At 45.0% G+C, this 21538-nt stretch overlaps 1 protein-coding gene across 2 annotated transcripts in view; it reads right to left on the reverse strand.

Moving 5' to 3' along the window:
• Window positions 1-21538, reverse strand: part of LOC105482396 (La ribonucleoprotein 1, translational regulator) — a 155955-nt gene that overhangs the window by 123257 nt on the left and 11160 nt on the right. The window lies entirely within an intron of this gene.

A 21538-nucleotide genomic window follows, 5' to 3' on the forward strand; every position in this document is an offset into this window, starting at 1 on the left:
ACCACACCACTTTCCTGTTTGTGAAGCCTTTGGCAAGTCACTGCCTCAGTTTCCACATCTGTAGCATGGTATAGTCATGCCAGTGATCCTCTACTCACTATAATGAGTGTATAACCTTGGGTTTAAAGCTGAAAGAGATTTTGGAGAGTATCTAGCTCATCTAGTCATTTATCAGGCATTCATTATTCAACAGGCATTGTTATTCAGCAACTATTATGTGTCAGCCCTTGTTTTAGTTCCTAGGGACACATCAATGAGCAAGAAAGTCAAGGACCCTACTTTTACTGAGTTTACATTCTGGAGAGAGGGGATCTAGATATAAAGAAGCCAATTAGATAGGTAATAGTTCCACAAAAATGAAATAGGTTGATATGATAATGGGGGGTGGATGTGAATATTTTCAACGATGTGGTAAGGGAGGCCCTCCCTTGGGAGGTGATATTAAAGCTGAGACATGAATGATGACAAGGAACCAGGCAATGGAAGAGCTGGAGCAAGAGTGTTCAATGCACACAGAAGCAACCACAAGTGTAAGGACCCCGAAAAGCAGGTACGTTTGGAGAACAGAAAGAAAGCTGCTGTCACTACAATATAGTTCAATCCCTGTACCCCCTCTTAATACATAAGGAATCTTACCTATTCCTTATCTATTCCTGGAAGGTAATTCAGGAATTCAGAAAGATGATTCAACTTGCCCAAGATTCCCTCTTGTAAATTCCTCCTTCCTCTCTTTATCCTCATGTAGAAGAGAAGGAAACTGAAGCTTGGGGCTGACCAGCACACTTGGGTTACCAACCCAACAATCATTCCAGTAGCCTACACTGCTATAATCTCATGCTTCTTCCACTCTGTAGACATACGTAAACTCCCAGACAGCAAGAACTATGATTTTAAGAGTGTACAACACTGCCGGGTGCGGTGACTCAGGCCTGTAATCCCAGCACTTTGGGAGGATGAGGTGAGCAGATCATGAGGTCAGGAGTTCGAGAACAGCCTGACCAACATAGTGAAACCCCATCTCTACTAAAAATACAAAAATAAGCCAGGTGTGGTGGTGCATGACTGTAATCCCAGCTACTCGGGAGGCTGAGGCAGGAGAATCACTTGAACCGGGAGGTGGAGGTTGCAGTGAGCCAAGATCACGCCACTGCACTCCAACCCGGGTGACAGAGTGAGGCTCTGTCTCCAAAAAAAAAAAAAAAAGGTATCACACTGAAGAACAAATCCTGACTGACACTGACAGAATATGTAGTAGTCTTCAAAATTCCAGCAGTAATGCAAACGACCACACTGTCACATGGGATCAGCACAGACCTTTCCTGTGGAGTTCCTTTCCACTTTCATTTTCAGAATTTTTTACTCTGATTTTTAAAAAGGGCTGTCTGTTTTCAGTCTAATATTGTTAGTGGTAGCTTTGGTATTATTACGAGATTGTTGAATATATAGGATGGGATAAAGCAAGTGAGTTTATGCTGGTGTTTCTGAGAATCAGGACTTTTGGTGTGCGAGAAAAATACAAATGAAAGACAAAAGGGGTTAAGTAAAAACACATAATCCTGTGTTTGTATTGGAGGTTTCAGTATGATATATTTTTTTTTTTTTTGAGACGGAGTCTCACTCTGTCACCCAGGCTGGAGTGCAGTGCCGTGATCTCGGCTCACTGCAACCTCCACCTCCTGGGTTCAAGTGATTCTTCTGCCTCAGCCTCCTGAGTAGCTGGGATTATAGGTGCGCGCCACCATGCCCGGCTAATTTTTTGTATTTTTAGTAGAGACAGGGTTTCACCATGTTGGTCAGGCTGGTCTCGAACTCCTGACCTCATGATCCGCCCACATCAGCCTCCCAAAGTGCTGGGAGTACAGGTGTGAGCCACTGCACCTGGTCTAAATCTTTTTTTTTAAGAGATAGGGTCTCACTATATTGACCAGGTTGGTTTCGAACTATTTTCAGGTCTAGAAACAATGACCAATCCTTTAGCGCAGAGGTCCCCAACTCCCAGGTCAAGAACTGGTACCAGTCGTGGCCTGTTAGAACTGGGCCACACGGCAGGAGGTGAGCGGCCTGCAGCCAGCAAAGCCTTGTCTGTTTCCAGCAGCTCCCCACCACTTGTATTACCATCTGAGCTCCGCCTCCTGTCAGATCAATGGCGGCATTAGATTCTCATACGAGCCTGAACCCTATTGCAAACTGCATATGGCAGGGATCTAGGTTGTGCACTCCTTATGAGAACCTAATGCCTGATGATCTGGGGTGGAATTGAGGTGATGATGCTAGCACTGGGGAGTGGCTGCAAATGTAGATTAACATTAGCAGAGCGGTTTGATTGCACAGAGACCATAATAAATCAGTTGCTTGCAGACTCATATCAAAACCTTATCAGTGAGTGACAAGTGACAATTAAGCTGCATCTGGTGGCAGGCTTTAGGTCAGCATCTGACAGTTATTTTAGTGATTGCGTGGCCCGCTCATTATTTTATTTACTGCTTCCATCTGTGCCTCTTTCCCACACTGCACACTCGCCTTGGTCACAGTTTTGGTGAGCCCACAAGCTAACCCTAGCCAAAATGAGTAAAAAAAAAAACAAATTCACTGGAGAGCTTATTTGAAAAGGCGGAAAGACCCGATGATGAGAGAGCAGAAGACTCAGACTGCCACAAAAAGAAAGCTGCATTTAAAAGAAAATACCAAGAGTCCTACTTAAATTATGGGTTCATTGCAACACGTGATTCACATTCTCCAAGCCTGCTTTGCATAATATGTGGCGACTGGCTATCCAATGAAGCCATGAAACCTTCAAAACTGCTTCACCACATGAAGGCCAAGCACCCTGCATCAAAAGACAAGCTTTTGGAGTTTTCAAAAGAAAAGAATGTGAACACGAAGAACACAAGCAATTATTGAAGGCCACCACTTCATCAAATGTGTCTGCACTGAGAGCATCATTCTTAGTGGTTAACCGCATTGCTAAAGCTAAGAAGCCTTTACTATTGGTGAAGAGTTGATCCTGCCTGCTGCTAAGGATATTTGTCGTGAACTTTTGGGAGAGGCTGCAGTTCAAAAGGTGGCACGTGTTCCTCTTTTGGCTAGCACCACAACTGGACAAATTGATGAACTGGCAGAGGATATTGAGACACAATTGTTAGAGAGGATTAATGAGTCACCGTGGTACGCAATCCAGGTTGACGAGTCTACCAATGTTGACAACAAGGCAACAATGCTTGTTTTATCCATAGAGAAGTGCTGAAATGTCACCTGAACTTAACAACATTTTAGGGCGGGTGCAGTGGTTCACACCTGTAATCCCAGCACTTTGGGAGGCTGAGGTGGGTGGATCTCCGGAGGTCAGGAGTTCGAGACCAGCCTGGCCAACATGGAGAAACCCCATCTCTATTAAAAATACAAAATTAGCCGGGCGTGGTGGTGCATGCCTGTAATCCCAGCTACTCAGGAGGCTGAGGCAGGAGAATCACGTGAACCCAGGAGGCGGAGGTTGTGGTGAGCCAAGATCACCATTGCACTCCAGCCTGGGCAACAAGAACGAAACTCTGTCTCAAAAACAAACAAACAAACAAAAAACAAAACAAAAAAACACCACATTTTGCAGGACGTAATTAAAATGATCAGCCACATTAAAGTACATGCCCTTAACTCACGTCTGTGCAGCTGTGAGGAAATGGACACAGAGCACACATGTCTTCTCTTATACACAGATGTGAGATGGCTTTCTAAAGGTAGATCACTGGCCACAGTTTCTGAGTTATAAGATACTTCTTTTAGAAAAAGTCGGCCGGGCGCGGTGGCTCAAGCCTGTAATCCCAGCACTTTGGGAGGCCGAGACGGGTGGATCACGAGGTCAGGAGATCGAGACCATCCTGGCTGACACGGTGAAACCCCGTCTCTACTAAAAAATACAAAAAACTAGCGGGGCACCTGTAGTCCCAGCTACTCGGGAGGCTGAGGCAGAAGAATGGCGTGAACCTGGGAGGCGGAGCTTGCAGTGAGCTGAGATCCAGCCACTGCACTCCAGCCTGGGTGGCAGAGCGAGACTCCGTCTCAAAAAAAAAAAAAAAAGAAAAAGTTACCACTGGCAGCACATTTCAGTGACACAGAATGGGTTGCAAAACTTGTGTGACATATTCAACCTGCTCAACGAACTCAAATTTGTCACTTCAGGGGACAACGACCACTGTGTTCAAGTTGGCAGATAAAGTGGCTGCATTCAAAGCCAAACTGGAATTACGGGAGCGACGAGTGAGCTTTGGGATTTCTGACAGGTTTCAAGCATTAGCAGAGATTTTTGAAAGAAAAAGACTGAGCCAGGATCTTCTTTCTCTCAGCTGGTGCATGATCACTTATCCCAGCTTTCAAAAGAGTTTGAGCATTACTTCCCAACCACAAAAGACCCCCGAACTGGGAAGGAATGGATCCGCGACCCATTTGTGAATAAGCCAACTGACTTGACGTTGTCTGTGCTAGAAGCGGATCAGCTGCTTGAGAGGGCAAATGACGGTGGCCTTAAAAGTATGTTTGGGGCCGGGCACGGTGGCTCAAGCCTGTAATCCCAGCACTTTGGGAGGCCGAGGCGGGCGGATCACAAGGTCAGGAGATCGAGACCACAGTGAAACCCCGTCTCTACTAAAAAAAATACAAAAAAAATTAGCCGGGCGCGGTGGCGGGCGCCTGTAGTCCCAGCTACTCAGGAGGCTGAGGCAGGAGAATGGCGGGAACCCGGGAGGCGGAGCTTGCAGTGAGCCGAGATCGCGCCACTGCACTCCAGCCTGGGCAACAGCGTGAGACTCCGTCTCAAAAAAAAAAAAAAAAAAAAAAAAAAAAAAAAAAAAAAAAGTATGTTTGGGGCCGGGCGCGGTGGCTCATGCTTGTAATCCCAGCACTTTGGGAGGCCAAGGCGGGCAGATCACAAGGTCAAGAGATCGACACCATCTGGCCAACATGGTGAAACCCCGTTTCTACTAAAAAAAAAAATACAAAAAATTAGCCGGGCGTGGTGGCACATGCCTGTAGTCCCAGCTACTAGGGAGGCTGAGGCAGGAGAATCACTTGGACCCGGGAGGCGGAGGTTGCAGTGAGGTGAGATCGCACCACTGCACTCCAGCCTGGGCAGTGTCAGAGCGAGACTCTGTCTCAAAAAAGAAAAAAAGGAATGTTTGGGACTTCAAATTTCCATACGTTCTAGATTAAAGTCAAGGCAGAATATCCTGAGACTGCCACAAAAGCACTGAAAAGCCTGCTTCCTTCCATTTCCAACAGCGTATCCTTGTGAAGCAGGGTTTCTGCAGTGTCAGCAACCAAAACAAGATTACGGAGTAGACTGGACATAAGCAACCCACTCTGGGTGTCGCTCTCTCTCATCACCCCCAAATGGGACCGTCTAGTTGCAGAAAATTGAACATATAATAATAATAGAAATAAAGTGCACAATAAATGTAATGCGCTTTAATCATCCTGAAACCATCCCCTACACCCCGTTTAGTGGAAAAATTGTCTTCCACAAAACCGGTCCCTGGTGCCAAAAAGGTTGGAGACTGCTGCTTTAGCAAATAGTGAGCATCTATAGTGCCCAGACTGTGGTCTCTAAATACCACTTTCCACAAAAAGGAACCAAGGTGTCTTTGAAAAAATAGCCAATTCCAGCTTTGGGGCAGAAAATGTACAATATGTACTTAGACTATTTTCTAGTGTCACAAATCAAGGAAGCTAGAGTTGTGCCAAAGAGACTCCCATTGGTCACAGTCAGGACTACCTGAGCATCAGTAAAGAAAATAACTGCAAGGGGTTGAAAAATATCAAACGTATTTAAATCCATGAGTTCTTAATGATATTTTCTTTATTTTACGTTAAATTTTTTTTTTTTTTTTTTTTTTTAGAGATCGGGTCTGGCTGTATTGCCAAGGCTGATCTCAAACTCCTGGCTTCCCACCTTAGCCTCCCAAAGTGCTGGTATTGCAGACTTGAGCCACTGCTCCCAGGCCCTACAACTTCTGAGAGCAATTCGGGAATACTCCATGATCCAAAAACTCTATGTCTGGATATATACACAAGAGAAACTCTGGCCATTAAGAGACATACCAAAGCATTTTTTTTTTAAGTTGGAAAAACTGAAAACAACCAAAATGAATAAATTATGGTACTTTTGATTTTGGGGCCATAAATGTGGGGGGATGGTATGAAATAGATTTCTTTCTTTTTTTCAAGACAAAGTGTCAGAGGCAAGTATTTACTGGGAAAATGCAGGAGCAAAATTTAAAAATTATTTGGTTTGTCGCAGTTATAAAATTGCCTCTTTTTTTTTGTTTACTTTATAGACAAGTCCTAGTTATGTAAGTTTATTGGCTACTTCTGCTTCTGATTAGGTTAAGGTTTTTTTCTCTTTCCAACTTTCCAACTTTTATTTTAGGTTCAGGGGATGCGTGCATGGGTTTGTTATATACGTAAATTGTGTGTCACAGGGGTTTGGTATACAGATTATTTAATCACCCATGTAACAAGCATAGTACTGGATAGGTAGTTTTTCAATCCTTACCCTCCTCCCACCCTCCACTCTCAAGTAAGGCCTCAGTGTCTACCCTTCCCTTCTTTGAGTCCCTATGTACTCAAAGTTTAGCTCCCACTTACAAGTGAGAACTTGCGGTTATTTGGTTTTCTGTTTCTGCATTAATTTGCTTAGGATAATGACCTCCAGCTCCACCCATGTTGCTGCAAAGGACATGATTTCATTCTTTTTGTATGGCTGTGTAGTATTCCATGGTGTACATGTACCACATTTTATTATTATTATTATTATTTTGAGACAAAGTCTCACTCTGTCTCCCAGGCTGGAGTGCAGTGGTGCCATCTCGGTTCACTGCAACCTCCGCCTCTCGGGTTCAAGTGATTCTCCTGCCTCAGCCTCCGGAGTAGCTGGATGACAGGTCCCTGCCACCATGCCCAGCTAATTCTTGATTTTTAGTAGAGATGGGGTTTCGCCATGTTGGCCAGGCTGGTCTGGAACTCCTGACCTCAGGTGATCCGCTTACCTCGGCCTCCCAAAGTGCTGGGATTACAGGCATGAGCCACCATGCCCGGCCATATGTACCACATTTTCTTTATCCAGTCCACCGTTGGTAGGCATCTGGGTTGATTCCACGTCTTTGCTACTGTGAATAGTGCTGTGAAGAACATAGGAGTGTATTTGTCTTTTTGATAAAATGATTTATTTTGTTTTTGATATATAGTTCTGTTTTAAGTTCTTTAAGAAATCCCCAAACTGCTTTCCACAGTGACTGAATTAATTTACATTCCTACCAACAGTGTATAAGCTTTCCCTTTTCTCTGCAACCTCACTAGCATCTGTTATTTTTTTGCCTTTTTTTTTAAAGACTAGTCAACTGCAGTAGTGAGAAGGGGGAAAGAGTAGAACAAGGAGTTTGGACGGGCGCTGTGGCTCATGGCTGTAATCCCAGCACTTTGGGAGGCCACGGCGGCCGGATCACCTGAGGTCAGGAGTTCGAGACCAGCCTGACCAACATGGTGAAAATCGGTCTTTACTAAAAAAATACAAACTTCACCCGGTGTGGTGGCAGGCATGTGTAATCCCAGCTACTTGGGAGGCTGAGGCAGGAGAATCGCTTGAACCTGGGAGGCGGAGGTTGCGGTGAGCTGAGATCACACCACTTGCACTCTAGCCTGGATGACAGAGCGAGACTCCATCTCAAAATAAAATAAAAATAAAAAATAAAAAGAACAAGGAGTTTGATCTGTAACTGACTGAACAATCAATTGAGATAACTCACTATCTTCAGACTAGGCTGTTTTTTAACTTTTTAATAACAGCCATTCTGACTGGTTTAAGTTGGTATCTCACCGTGGTTTTGATTTGCATTTCTCTGATTAGTGATGTTGAGCATTTTTTTTTTCTTTTTTTTTTTTTTTTTGAGATGGAGTCTCACTCTGTCCCCCAGGCTGGAGTGCAGTGGTGCAATCTCGGCTCACTGCAAGCTTCACACCATTCTCCTGCCTCAGCCTCCCCAGCAGCTGGGACTACAGGCACACACCGCCACACCCAGCTAATTTTTTGTATTTTTAGTAGAGATGGGGTTTCACTGTGTCAGCCAGGATGGTATCGATCTCCTGACCCTGTGATCCGCCCGCCTCGGCCTCTCAAAGTGCTGGGATTACAGGCATGAGCCACCGCGCCCGGCCGAGCATTTTTTCATATGCTAGTTGGCTGTGTGTATGTTTTCTTTTGAGAAGTGTCTTTTCATGTCGTTTTTTTTTTTTTTTTTTTGAGACAGAGTCTTTTTTTTTTTTTTTTTTGAGACAGAGTCTCACTCTGTCGCCCAGGCTAGAGTGCAGTGGCCGGATCTCAGCTCACTGCAAGCCCCGCCTCCCAGGTTTACGCCATTCTCCTGCCTCAGCCTCCTGAGTACCTGGGACTACAGGCACCTGCCACCTCGCCCGGCTAATTTTTTTTGTATTTTTTAGTAGAGACGGGGTTTCACCGTGTTAGCCAGGATGGTCTCGATCTCTTGACCTCGTGATCCACCCGTCTCGGCCTCCCAAAGTGCTGGGATTACAGGCTTGAGCCACCATGCCCGGCCAAGACAGAGTCTTGATCTGTTGCCCAGGCTGAAGTGCAGTGGCTTAATTTCAGCTCACTGCAACCTCCGCCTCCTAGGTTCGCATGACTCTCCTGCCTCAGCCTCCCAAGTAGCTGGGATTACAGGCGCATGCCACCAGGCCCAGCTAATTTTTGTATTTTTAGTAGAGACAGGGTTTCTCCATGTTGGCCAGGCTGGTCTCAAACTCCTGACCTCAAGTGAATCACCCACCTCGGCCTCCTGAAGTGCTGGAATTACAGGCATAAACCACCATGCTTGGCCCTGTCCTTTGTCCATTTTTTAATGGAGTTGTTTTTTGCTTGTTAATTTATTAAGTTCCCTTATAGATTGTGAATAGTAGCCCTTTTTTCAAATGCATAGTTTACAAATAGTTTCTCCTGTTCTGTAGGTTGTCTATTTATTCTGTTGTAGTTTCTGCTGTATAGAAGCTCTTTTTTTTTTTTTTGAGGCAGGGTTTCATTCCTGTCGCCCAAGCTGGAGTGCAAAGGCAGATCTCAGCTTACTGCAGCCTCTGCCTCCCAGGTTCAAGAAATTCTCATGCCTCAGCCTCCCAAGTAGCTGGGATTACAGGCGTGAGCCACCACATCTAGCTAATTTTTGTGTTTTTAGTAGGGGCCAGGTTTCACAGTGTTGGCTAGGCTGATCTTGAACTCCTGACCTCCAGTGGTCCACCCACCTTGGCCTCCCAAAGTGCTGGGATTATAGGCATGAGCCACCACACCCAGCCTGTTCCCCATTCTTTGGCCAGCACTCACCACCTAACACTGTCCCTAGCCCTGTCAGTCAAACATATCTGCCAAATGAATAAAATTGCTTAGTCTCACAGTCAACAGACTCAGGATACCCATTTGCACACTCCCATTAACACCATGAACTTTTCCTTCTCAGTGCTTATCATACTTGTAATTAACCTATTTCCCATTTAGAAAAAAACCACAGCTTGGCCGGGCACGGTGGCTCACGCCTGTAATCCCAGCACTTTGGGAGGCCGAGGCGGGCGGATCACAAGGTCAGGAGATCGAGACCACGGTGAAACCCCGTCTCTACTAAAAATACAAAAAATTAGCCGGGCGCGGTTGTGGGCGCCTGTAGTCCCAGCTACTCGGGAGGCTGAGGCAGGAGAATGGCGTGAACCCGGGAGGTGGAGCTTGCAGTGAGCCGAGATCACGCCACTGCACTCCAGGCTGGGCGACAGAGCGAGACTCCGTCTCAAAAAAAAAAAAAAGAAAAAAACCGCAGCTTGTTGCCAGTGTTCATTTCTGGGGGTAAATGGGAAATGGGTTAAATAATTCCACATGCAATCATTTGCTTAATGTGTGCCTCTCTGAGAAGACCACCAGCTCCCTGGGGGCATACACTGCCCCTAGTGTTGTTCACTGTTGTATCCCCAGTGCTTGAAATGGTACTTGGCATATAGCTGGCACTCAATAAATGCCTGTTGAATGAATATTTATTTATTTTTTAAAAATTTGGCCGGATGCAGTGGCTCATGCCTGTAGTCCCAGCACTTTGGGAGGCTGAGGTGGGCGGATCACCTGAGGTCAGGAGTTCGAGACCTGCCTGGCCAACATGGTGAAACCCCATTTCTACTAAAAATCCAAAAATTAGCTGGGCATGGTGGTGAGCGCCTGTAATCCCAGCTACTCCAGAGGCTGAGGCAGGAGAATCACTTGAGCCCAGGTCGCGGAGGTTGCAGTGAGCAGAGATGGCGCCATTGTACTCCAGCCTGGGAGACAGAGCAAGATTCCATCTGAAAACAAACAACAAAAAAAATTATTTTAGAGACAAGGTCTCACTTTGTCTCCCAGGTTGGAGTGCAGTGGTACAATCATAGCTCACTGCAGCCTTGAACTCCTGGGCTCAAGTGAGTCTCCTGCCTCATTCTCCCAAAGTGCTGGGATTAGAGAGGCCCCCAATGCCCAGTCTGTTGAATGAATAAATGAGCACAGATTGCAAAAGTGGCCACAGTCAAAATGAGCGCAGATGGCAAAGGAGGCCCCAGTCATTTGGTCAATCCACCTGCCAATCATGAAGGCCTGAGCTACCCTAGGTGCTGACCCATTCCCAGGCCAAAGGCAACTGGCATAAGGTTCTTTATTTCAAGATGCTCAAAGTGTATAGATAGGAGTTTGCTAATGCCCAGCGCAGCTGTTCTTAGAAAGAGTCTGCCTCCTAGAAAAACTATCTGTTTACAAAAGAGACAAAATGGGGGAAAGCAGGCTCATCTGCTGGTTAACCAGTGTCCTCTCTTTGCCTCTGGTTGGTGATTTGGGACAGTTAGCTTGGGGGTAGATAAACTGTATTTCAGCCTACAATTAATAGTGTAACCTACTTCACAGAGTTGTTAGGGGACAAATAAGTAGATGTGTAAATATTTATTACAGGACCTGACAGTGGCACCAATGCTCAGTCATGCTTTCTAGAGTTGTTGCTATCATTGCCTTTTGCCTTGTAAGGCTGCCCTTGAATGAAGGGTAATTTAAATGCCACCACTTGAAGTTTGTTTTTTTTTTTTTAGATGGAGTTTCATTTGTGTTGCTCAGGCTAGTGTGCAATGTCACAGTCTTGGCTCACTGCAACCTCCGCCTCCTGGATTCAAGCAATTCTCCTGCCTCAGACTCCCTAGTAGCTGTGATTACAGGTGTCCACCACCACGCCCGGGTAATTTTTGTATTTTTAGTAGAGATGGGGTTTCACCATGTTGGCCAGGCTGGTCTCAAACTCCTGACCTCAGGTGATTTGCCCACCTCAGCCTCCCAAAGTGCTGGGATTATAGGCGTGAGCCACTGCACCTGGCCACTTGAAGATATTTAGGGCAGAACTCTAGTGATAGGTGCTGGGCTCCACTAAACATCTCCTGGGACCAACCTGGCCAGAATGAAGGCGAGAAGGAGTGAACCACCTAAGTGACAGAGACACAACTCATACTATTTAGGCAAGAGTTGGCCCATGCACCCATTAAGTCCAGAGGGTAGACTTGCTTTGTACACAGTAGACCCAGTGGCTCAAGCAGTATCATCAGGATGTCTCCTCCCTGTCTCCATCACTCAATCCTGCTGTGTCTGTGTGAGCTCCTGTCACAAAAAAGGCTCAGGTCCACAATGCTGGCTTACATCCTAACTTCTCAGCTACTACAGATAAAAGAGAAAGTTTGGCCAGGTGTGGTGACTCACACCTGTAATCCCAGCAGTTTGGGAGGCCGAGGGGGGTGGATCACGAGGTCAGGCATTCAAGACCAGCCTGGCCAACATAGTGAAACCCCATCTCTACTAAAAATATAAAAAATTAGCTGGGCATGGTGGTGGGCACCTGTAATCCCAGCTACTCAGGAGGCTGAGGCAGTAGAATCGCTTGAACCTGGGAGGCAGAGGTTGCGTGAGCTGAGATCGCACCACTGCACTCCAGCCCAGGCGACAGTGCAAGACTCTGTCTCAAAAAAAAAAAAAGAGAAAGTTTCCCTTCCCAAAGTTCAGACCATATCCCCAGAATTGAGTCTCATTGGCTGTAACTGAGTCACATATCTATTCCTGGCCCATCACTCTGACCGGGGGGTCTGATTGGCAGAGCTGAGTCATGGGCCCATCTTTCCCTATGGGCTGGAGTCAGCTCTGAACACGGGGAGGGGAGGTTTCCCAAGCAACATATGGTTGCAGTTGCCAGAAGGGAGACTTTTGCTGGGTCAGCAAAACAAGTATCCACTGTAGAATGCAAACCTCTCTGCAAGTCAGGTGACAAAAGCAATGTCACATTGAGACCAAGTAAACATCAATTCTGTCAGACAAACTAAGTGATAGGATCTGGAGGGATTCCCAGAGGGCAGTGGGGCGTTACTTAACTGTCTGCCAAAAGACCTGTTTTATAGGGCCCAGATTAGGGTAAGGCAAGTGAGGCACTTGCCGCTGGCACTAAATTAAGACAACAAACAAACAAACAACAACAACAACAAAAAAGAAAACACCAACTCAGGGCGTGCACAGTGGCTCACAACTGTAATCCCCGTATTTTGGGAGACTGAGGAGGAAGAATCACTTGAGCCCAGGAGTTCAAGACCAATCTAGACAACATAGCGAGACACTATCTCTACAAATTCTTTTTTTTTTTTTTTTTTTTTAGATGAAGTCTCTCTCCGTCACCTAGGCTGGAGTGTGGAGTGCAGTGGCATGATTTCGGCTCCCACTGCAGTCTCTGCCTCCTGGGTTCAAGCTATTCTCCTGCCTCAGCCTCCCGAGTAGTTGGGATCATAGGCACGTGCCACCACGCCCGGCTAAACAAAAAATCTTAAAAATTAGCCAGGCATTGTGGCATGTACCTGTAATCCCGGCTATTTGGGAGTCTGAGGTGGGAGGATCGCTTGAGCCTGGGAGGTCAAGGCTGCAGTGAGCCAAGATTGCAACACTGCACTCCAGCCTGGGTGATAGAGTGAGAGCTTGTCTCAAACAACAACAGCAGCAACATCTCAGTAATCTAGATAAATAATACTTTAATGCGATATTTTATCTCATTTGAGACAGGGTCTCACTCTGTTGCCCAGGCTGGAGTGTACCAGCATGATCATGGCTCACTGCAGCCTCAACCTCCTGGACTCAAGTGATCCTCCCACCTCAGCCACTCAAGGTGCCAGGATTACAGGTGTGAGCCACTGTGACCAGCCACAATATTTTATAAGATGAAAATTAATATGAAAGATACACAATGACTCAAATACCCAAATTTTAAATAAAGGCAGGATGAATAATAGTGCAGAATATAGCCATCTTGGAGCTTGGGGCAAAAGGAAAAATCAGAACTACTGATCCTGCTTTTATTTAAAATTTGGGCATTTTGTTCATCATACTTTTTTGCATTAATTTTGATTTTTAAAATATTGTATTAAAATATTATTTGATTACTGAATTTTTTTGCACCTCTCAAAATTCTGTGCCTGAGACAGTTACCTCATTCCCCTCACCCTAGTCCAGACTGTGCTGTCTTATGTGGGATTTGCTGGAGGCAGAGAAGAAAAGCCACCCAAAAATGAATGGATGTATCAAAAACTGGAATTCCCTAATGGGAACGGCTCTGGATGGGAACAAGAGTCCTGGCATCAGTTCTGGTTCTGCCATCGCCTTGGGAAAACCTGTTTTCCTCTCCGGGCCTCAGTTTCTCCACTTGCATAGGAGGGGACAGGGCAGGCTTAGTGGTTTTTAGGCAATAGAACTCAATCTCCAGTATAGAAAATGGATTAAAATGGAGCTGTTGAAGGGGCGTGTGCTGGGGTAGACCCATTTGCACCTTGGTCCCTCCACCACGCAACAGTCCCCTCCAGGTGTTCCATGGAGCCCTAAGGAGTTCCTGTGGACACAGTCGGAAAACTACTCAATTCAATGGTCTCTAAGATTCCTAAGCAAACCCATTTTTATGCCTGAGATAATGTACATGTTCAATTTCTCCTGTCTATTCTTCAGTTAGGTCGGTGTTTCTCACATGGCCAGTAGTTCTCTGTTTCAGGAACACTTCAGGTGCTTTATTTATTTATTTTTAAATTATTTTTAAATTGTTTTTTTGTAGAAAGAGGGGTCTTGCTATGTTGCCCATGCTGGTCTTGAACTCCTGGCTTCAAGCCATCCTCTCAAAGTGCTGGAATTACAGGCATGAGCCACCATACCTGGCCTAATGCTTTATTTAAAATGCAGAGTCCATGGCCTCTTACGAAATTTGAATCTCCAGGAATGGGGCCCAAGAATCTTTATTTTAAACAAGCCCTCCTTCCCTGCCATGTGATTGACATCCATTGAAGTGTTTGTGTCCTTCCCAGTGAAGTTATTCCCCCAGAACCTCAGGAGTTGCTTTATTCTGGAGCTTTAACTACAACAGTCCTTCTGAATGTCCAGGGTGAGGGGAAAAACAGGAACAGTCAGGTAAGCCCACATAAATTACTCAAGATTAGCCAAGTGGGAACAGACCACAGTGAGATCTCCGGGGGCCCTTTTCCAGGCAGAACATCCTGGCGGCCCTTCGCTCTGCAATCCCACAGCTTGTATCGGAAGAAATTGTCTGTGCATTTCTTTCTTCTTCCAGAGTGGCACTGACAACCTCAGGAGTTATTGACTGAATTATCAGGTTTCTTATTAGTACACTAATGGGTTCCCGAGAGCTAGGCGCGAGCATGCCCCTGACACAGTCAAGGGAATTCATTTCGGACTTTGGAACTAGGGCATATTTTTGTCAACTGCAAGGGAAACAGCCATTCATTCACTAGTTTTATTCATTAAACTAGCTTGGCAGATTCATTGGTGAACTGGGTATTTCCTTTTTTTCAGCTTTACTAAGACATAATCACACACAATATAATTTGCCTATCTAAAATGTAAATTCAATTGTTTTTAGTATATTAACAGAGTCATGCAACTGTCACTACAATCAATTTTTATTTATTTATTTATTTATTATTTATTTATTTTGAGACAGAGCCTCACTCTTGTTGCCCAGGCTGGAGTGCAGTGGCGAGATCTCAGCTCACTGCAACCTCTGCCTCCTGGCTTCAAGCAATTCTCCTGCCTCAGCCTCCCTAGTAGCTGGGATTACAGGCGCCCACCACCACATCCGGCTTTTTTTTTTTTTTTTAATGTATTTAGTAGAGACGGGGTTTCACCATGTTGGCCAGGCTGGTCTCAAACTCCTGACCTTAGGTGATCCACCCTCCTCGGCCTCCCAAAGTGCTGGGATTACAGGCATGAGCCACAATGCCCGGCCATACGATAGATTTTAGAACATTTTCATCACCTCAAAAGGAATCCCTGTCCCAACACAAAGAAATGATAGGCCGGGCATGGTGGCTCACCCCTGTAATCCTGGCATTTTAGGACGCCAAAGTGGGCGGATCACAAGGTCAGGAGATCAAGACCATCCTGGCTAACACGGTAAAACCCCAACTCTACTAAAAATACAAAAACTTAGCCAGGCGTGGTGGCAGGCGCCTGTAGTCCCAGCTACTCGGGAGGCTGAGGCAGGAGAATGGCATGAACCCAGGAGGCAGAGCTTGCAGTGAGCCGAGATCCTGCCACAGCACTCCAGCCTGGAGGACAGAGTCAGACTCCGTCTCAAAAAAAAAAAAAGACACGAAAAATATTTGAAGTGACAGATATACTAATTACCCTGATTTGATGATTACACATTGTATATATGTATTGAAATATCATGCTATATGCCATAAAAATGTACAATTATTATGTGTCAATGAAAAATTTTAATAAAAGCAAAAATACAAAGCGTACGACTTGCTAAAGGCTCAGATGATTGTTAGCATTTTTGGCAATAAATTATTTTGTAATTAAAAAAAAACAACCCAACCTCATTTCAACTGAAAACAAAAAAATTAGCCTGGTATAGTGGTGCATGCCTGCAGTCTCAGCTATTTGGGAGACTGAGGCAAGAGGATCACTTGAGCCCAGGAGTCCGAGGCTGCAGTGAGCCAGGATGGCGCCACTGCACTCCAGCCTGGAGGATGGAGCGAGAGACTCTGTCTTTAAAAACAACAACAACAACAACAAAACAAACAAACAAAAAACAAATCCTTGTGCCTTCTAGCTATTATCCCTTAGTCTTTCTATCCCCCCTCCACCCGCCCCAAGTCCTAAGCAAACATGAATCTAATTTCTGTCTCTATGAATTTGCCTATTCTGGACATTCATATAAATGGAATCGTAATACGTGGTCATATGAGACTGGCTTCTTTCACATAGCATAATGTTTTCAAGGTTCATCGACATTATAGCATGTATCAGTACTTCATTCCCTGTTATGGCTGAATAACATTCCATTGTATGAATCTACCATATTTTGTCTATCCAGTCACCAATCCAGTTTGGGTTGCTGACATATTTTCGCTCTTACGAATAATGCTGCTACGAACATTTGTGCACAAGGTTTTGTGTGGACATGTTTTCTTCCTTTCACTTTTGAAAGGCTCCTAGTCTAGTAGACACAGGTGCTAAGACAGGTACATGCGCATAATTCCTTATGCCGCCAGGATGTGTGAAAGGAAAATAAATCTCGGGACCCCAAACTCTCTAAGCCAAAGGGAAAAGTCAAGCTGGGAACTGGGTCAAGCAAACCTGCCCCCCATTTGGTTCCTAAATAAGATGGCTACAAAGAGAAGGAAAAAAAAAAAAGACAAAAAGCTACATACCTCCCTCACAGTCTGCCCACAAGGAAATTCCTGGTGGGCGCCAAGATCTTTACCCTAAAACAATTCTGTTGAATTTCACCCTGGCAATGTAAATTGACAGCTTATCATCACACGTGCATGACATAGGACAGAACTCAAAGTCATCTCTCTGCTCCCCTGACACAAATGCATATCAGATTGCTTCCTTTGCCCTATTGTTTACGTTATCTTATGTAAAAATGCAGATTCACTGGGCCAGTCAAGGAATGAATGACGATTTCCTCCATACCCCTCTCACATGAAAATTGTGCATTCCCCCAATATCTACCCTTTCTCTTTTTAAATACTGAAGCCCTCAAAACCATCTTTGGAGAAAGGACTATACTTGTCTCCCAGGCTTGCGTCCTTAACTTTGGCAAGTAAACCTCCTCCTAAAATGACTGATACCTGCCTTGGTCATTTTCCTTGATTTGCAGATGATACAAGAAAGGTACAAGTCAATGGAGTGTAAGGGTGAGAACCAGCTGCTGCTTCTGACATTACTAACTGAATAATGTAGGGGCAAGCTCTTTCACCTTTCCGTGTGTCAGTTTTCTCAGGGGTAAAATGGGACTAGTATTTTCTTTACCTTATAGGACCACTGTGAGGATTCCATGAGACAATGCATATGAAGGACTTTGCATCAAGCTTGGCACACAGTAAGGGCTTGAAAAACATTTCCCATTATCATCTTTCATTCAGAGATTCCTAAGAGTAAGTTTACTAATGAACCATGCACTCCAGCCATAGTAGAGTCTTCATTCTTTCAATGAGCATTTGTTTTGGTTTTGTTGTTGTTGCTGTTGTTGTTATTTTCGAGACACGGTCTCTGTCTGTACTCAGGCTGGAGTGTAGTGGCACAATATCAGCTCACTGCAGCCTCAACCTCCCAGGCTCAAGCAATTCTCCCACCTCAGCCTCCCGAGTAGCTGGGACTACAGGCACATGCCACCATGCCCGGCTAATTTTTTAATTTTTTTTTTTTTTTTTTTTTTTTGAGACTGAGTCACGCTCTGTCGCCCAGACTGGAGTGCAGTGGCTGGATCTCAGCTCACTGCAAGCTCCGCCTCCCGGGTTTATGCCATTTTCCTGCCTCAGCCTCTCAAGTAGCTGGGACTACAGGCGCCCGCCACTACTCCCGTCTAATTTTTGTATTTTTAGGAGAGACGGGTTTTCACTGTGTTAGCCAGGATGGTCTTGATCTCCTGACCTCGTGATCCACCCGCCTCGGCCTCCCAAAGTGCTGGCATTACAGGCATGAGCCACTGAGCCCGGCCTTAATTTTTTGTAGAAAAAGTGTTTCTCCATGTTACCCAGGCTGGTCTCAAACTCCTGGTCTCAAGCGATCTGCCTGCCTTGGCCTCCCAAAGTGCTAGGATTATAGGAGTGAGCCACCGCACCCAGCCTCAATGAGAGTTTATTGAGTATTTACTATGTACTGGACACTCAGAGATAAATATAGTTGATCTAAACCTAGCTGCTATCCCCAGGAGCCCATAATCTGCCATCTGAATGGCAAGAGCTACTAGTTTATATCACCTCCATATATTGTGATTCCGTGTATGGAGGTGATGTATGCCAGCAATAGATTGCAATTTTTTTTTTTTTTTTTTTGAGATAGAGTCTTGCTCTGTCGCCCAGGCCGGAGTGCGGTGGCACGATCTTGGCTCACTATAACCTTTGCATCCCGGGTTCAAGGGATTCTCCTGCCTCAGCCTCCCAAGTAGCTGGGATTACAGGTATGCGTCACCATGCCTGGCTAATTTTTGTATTTTTAATAGAGACAGGGTTTCACCATGTTGGCCAGGGTAGTCTATAACTCTTTTTTTTTTTGAGACGGAGCCTTGCTCTGTCTTCCAGGCCAGAATGCAGTGGCACGATCTTGGCTCACTACAACCTCCGCCTCCCAGGTTCAAGTGTTTCTCCTGCCTCAGCCTCCTGAGTAGCAGGGTTTACAGATGTGTGCCACCACGCCCAGCTAATTTTTGTATTTTTAGTAGAGATGGAATTTCACCATGTTGGTCAGGCTGGTCTCGAACTCCTGACCTTGTGATCTGCCCACCTCGGCCTCCCAAAGTGCTGGGATTACACGCATGAGCCACCGCGTGTGGCCATATTGCGACATTAATGAGGGCCCCAAATTTGCTATTAGAGCACTGGAGAAGTGTTTTTTAAAAAAACTTTGTATTTTGGGCCAGGTGCAGTGGCTCATGCCTGTAATCCCAATACTTTGGGAGTCTGAGGCAGGAGGATTGCTTGAGTCCCGGAGTTGAGACCATGTCTCAAAAAAAAGGAAAGAAATTTTTTATTTTGAAAATATCAGAAAAATAGAAAAAACAATAAACCAAATACCTATACATCAATCACATAGCAACAATTGTCAACATTTTACTATGTTTTCTCCATCTCGCTATATATAAAATCTGTGGCTAAAGCATTTTAAAGCTAACTACAGATATTCTAACACTTCAGCCCTAAACACTTCAGCATGTATTTCCAAAAATTAGATCATTCTCTTCCATAACAACAATACACTTACCACCTCTCACAAAATTAGCAATAATTTTCTTTTATCATCTAATACTAAGTTCATAGTGAAATTTCCCCATTGTCTAAAGCATGGTGGGCTAGGTGTAGTCACTCACACCTGTAATCTCAGTGCTTTGGGAAGTCAATGTGGGAAGGTGGCTTGAAGCTAGGAGTTCAAGGCCAGCCTGGGCAATGTAGTGAGATGCCATCTCTACTAAAATTAAAAACAAAAAATGGCCAGGTATGATGTCTTGCACCTATAGTTCCAGCTGTGGGGAGGCTGACGAGAGAGGATGGCTTGAGTCTAGGAATTTGAGCTTGCAGTGAGCTGGGATCGCACCACTGCACTTCAACCTGGGCAACAGAGTGAGACCTTGTCTCAAAATAAATAAATAAATAAATATGATAAAAATTAAAATGTGGTCCTTATTTTTTTACAGTAATAAATCAAGATATAATCAAGAATCACATCTTATATTTGGCTGTTAGACTATTAGGTCTCTTTAAATCTAGAACCTCCTCCCCATTACTTTTTTTTGTTCTTACAACATTGGCTTTTAAGAGATTATGGCAGCTGTCTTATAAACTGTTTCACATTCTGGCTTTATCTGATTGCTTCTTTGTGTGTTGTTTAACGTGCTCCTCTATCCCCTGAACTTGTAACTGAAGCTAGTTCTTAGAGGCCTCATTAGATTCAGGCTCAATATTTTTCACAGGAGCAAAAATAGGTGGAGCTATGTAGTCTACTCCGTCCTATTAGGGGTGAGAAAAGAACTTTCATCTGAGCAATTCAAGTCCTCTTAAATTAATAAATGAGACAGTAATCAGTCCTACATCCCACTTTAAGCTATGTATTCATCTCTTAAAACTGCTTGCTAGACCGGGCGCAGTGACTCACACCTGTAACCCCAGCACTTTGGGAGGCCGAGGCAGGTGGATCACGAGGTCAAGAAATTGAGACCATCCTGGCCAACATGGTGAAACCCCGTCTCTACTAAAAATACAAAAATTAGCTGGGCAAGGTGGCCTGTAGTCCCAGTTGCTCAGGAGGCTGAGGCAGGAGAATCGCTTGAACCCAGAAGGCAGAGGTTGCAGTGAGCCAAGATCGCACCACTGCACTCCAGCCTGGGGAACAGAGCAAGACTCTGTCTCAAAAAAAAACAAAAACAAAAACAAAAACTACATGCTATTGCCATTGCTTCCAGTAGCTATAAATTAACTGCATAATGCTACACCAGACACTACAATCCACACCGTATAGCTAAACAATGTATGGCCAATCACAAACCAATGTTATTTCTGTAAACCAATGTTATTTCTGTAAACCAATGAGAATTCCTGACACAAAACTGTGTAACACCCCTCTCCTTATTCTTTTTTTGTCTTTAGAAACCTGCTTGTGAGCCTGGGCAACATGGCAAAATCCGTCTCTACAACAAAATAAAAAATTAGCAAGGCATGGTGGCTCATGCCTGTGGTCCCTGCTACTTAGGAGGCTGAGGTGGGAGGATTGCTTGAGCCCAACAGTTTGAGGCCGCAGTGAGCCGAGATCATGCTACTGCACTCCAGCCTGGGCAATAGAGTGAGACCCTGTCTCAAAACAAAATGAAACAAAGAAACCTGCTTGTGACCGGTCACAGTGGCTCACACCTGTAATCCCAGCACTTTGGGAGGCTGAGGCAGGAGGATCCCTTGAGCCCAGGAGTTCGAGAACAGCCTGGGCAACATAGTGAGACTTTGTCTCTACAAAAAAAAAAAAATTAAAATTAAAATTTGTTGGGTATGGTGGTGCATGCCCGTAGTCCCTAGCTACTAGGGAGGCTGAGGTGGGAGGAAATATATATATATATACACACACATATATATGTTTAAACACCTGCTTGTATGTAACAAAGGCCAAATGGAGTTCCTATCTGAGGTTATTTGGTTCTGAGTCTTCTCAGCAGCTGTCCTCACGTTGACTCAATTAAACTCTTTTTTTTTTAGACGGAGTCTCGCTCTGTCGCCCAGGCTGGAGTGCAGTGGCCACATCTCAGGTCACTGCAAGCTCTGCCTCCCAGGTTTACGCCATTCTCCTGCCTCAGCCTCCTGAGTAGCTGGGACTACAGGCACCCACCACCTCGCCGGGCTAGTTTTTTGTATTTTTTTTTAGTAGAGATGGGGTTTCACAGTGTTAGCCAGGATGGTCTTGATCTCCTGACCTCGT

Source organism: Macaca nemestrina, chromosome 6 (assembly GCF_043159975.1).
Source record: "Macaca nemestrina isolate mMacNem1 chromosome 6, mMacNem.hap1, whole genome shotgun sequence".
NCBI classification, from domain to species: Eukaryota; Metazoa; Chordata; class Mammalia; order Primates; family Cercopithecidae; genus Macaca; species Macaca nemestrina.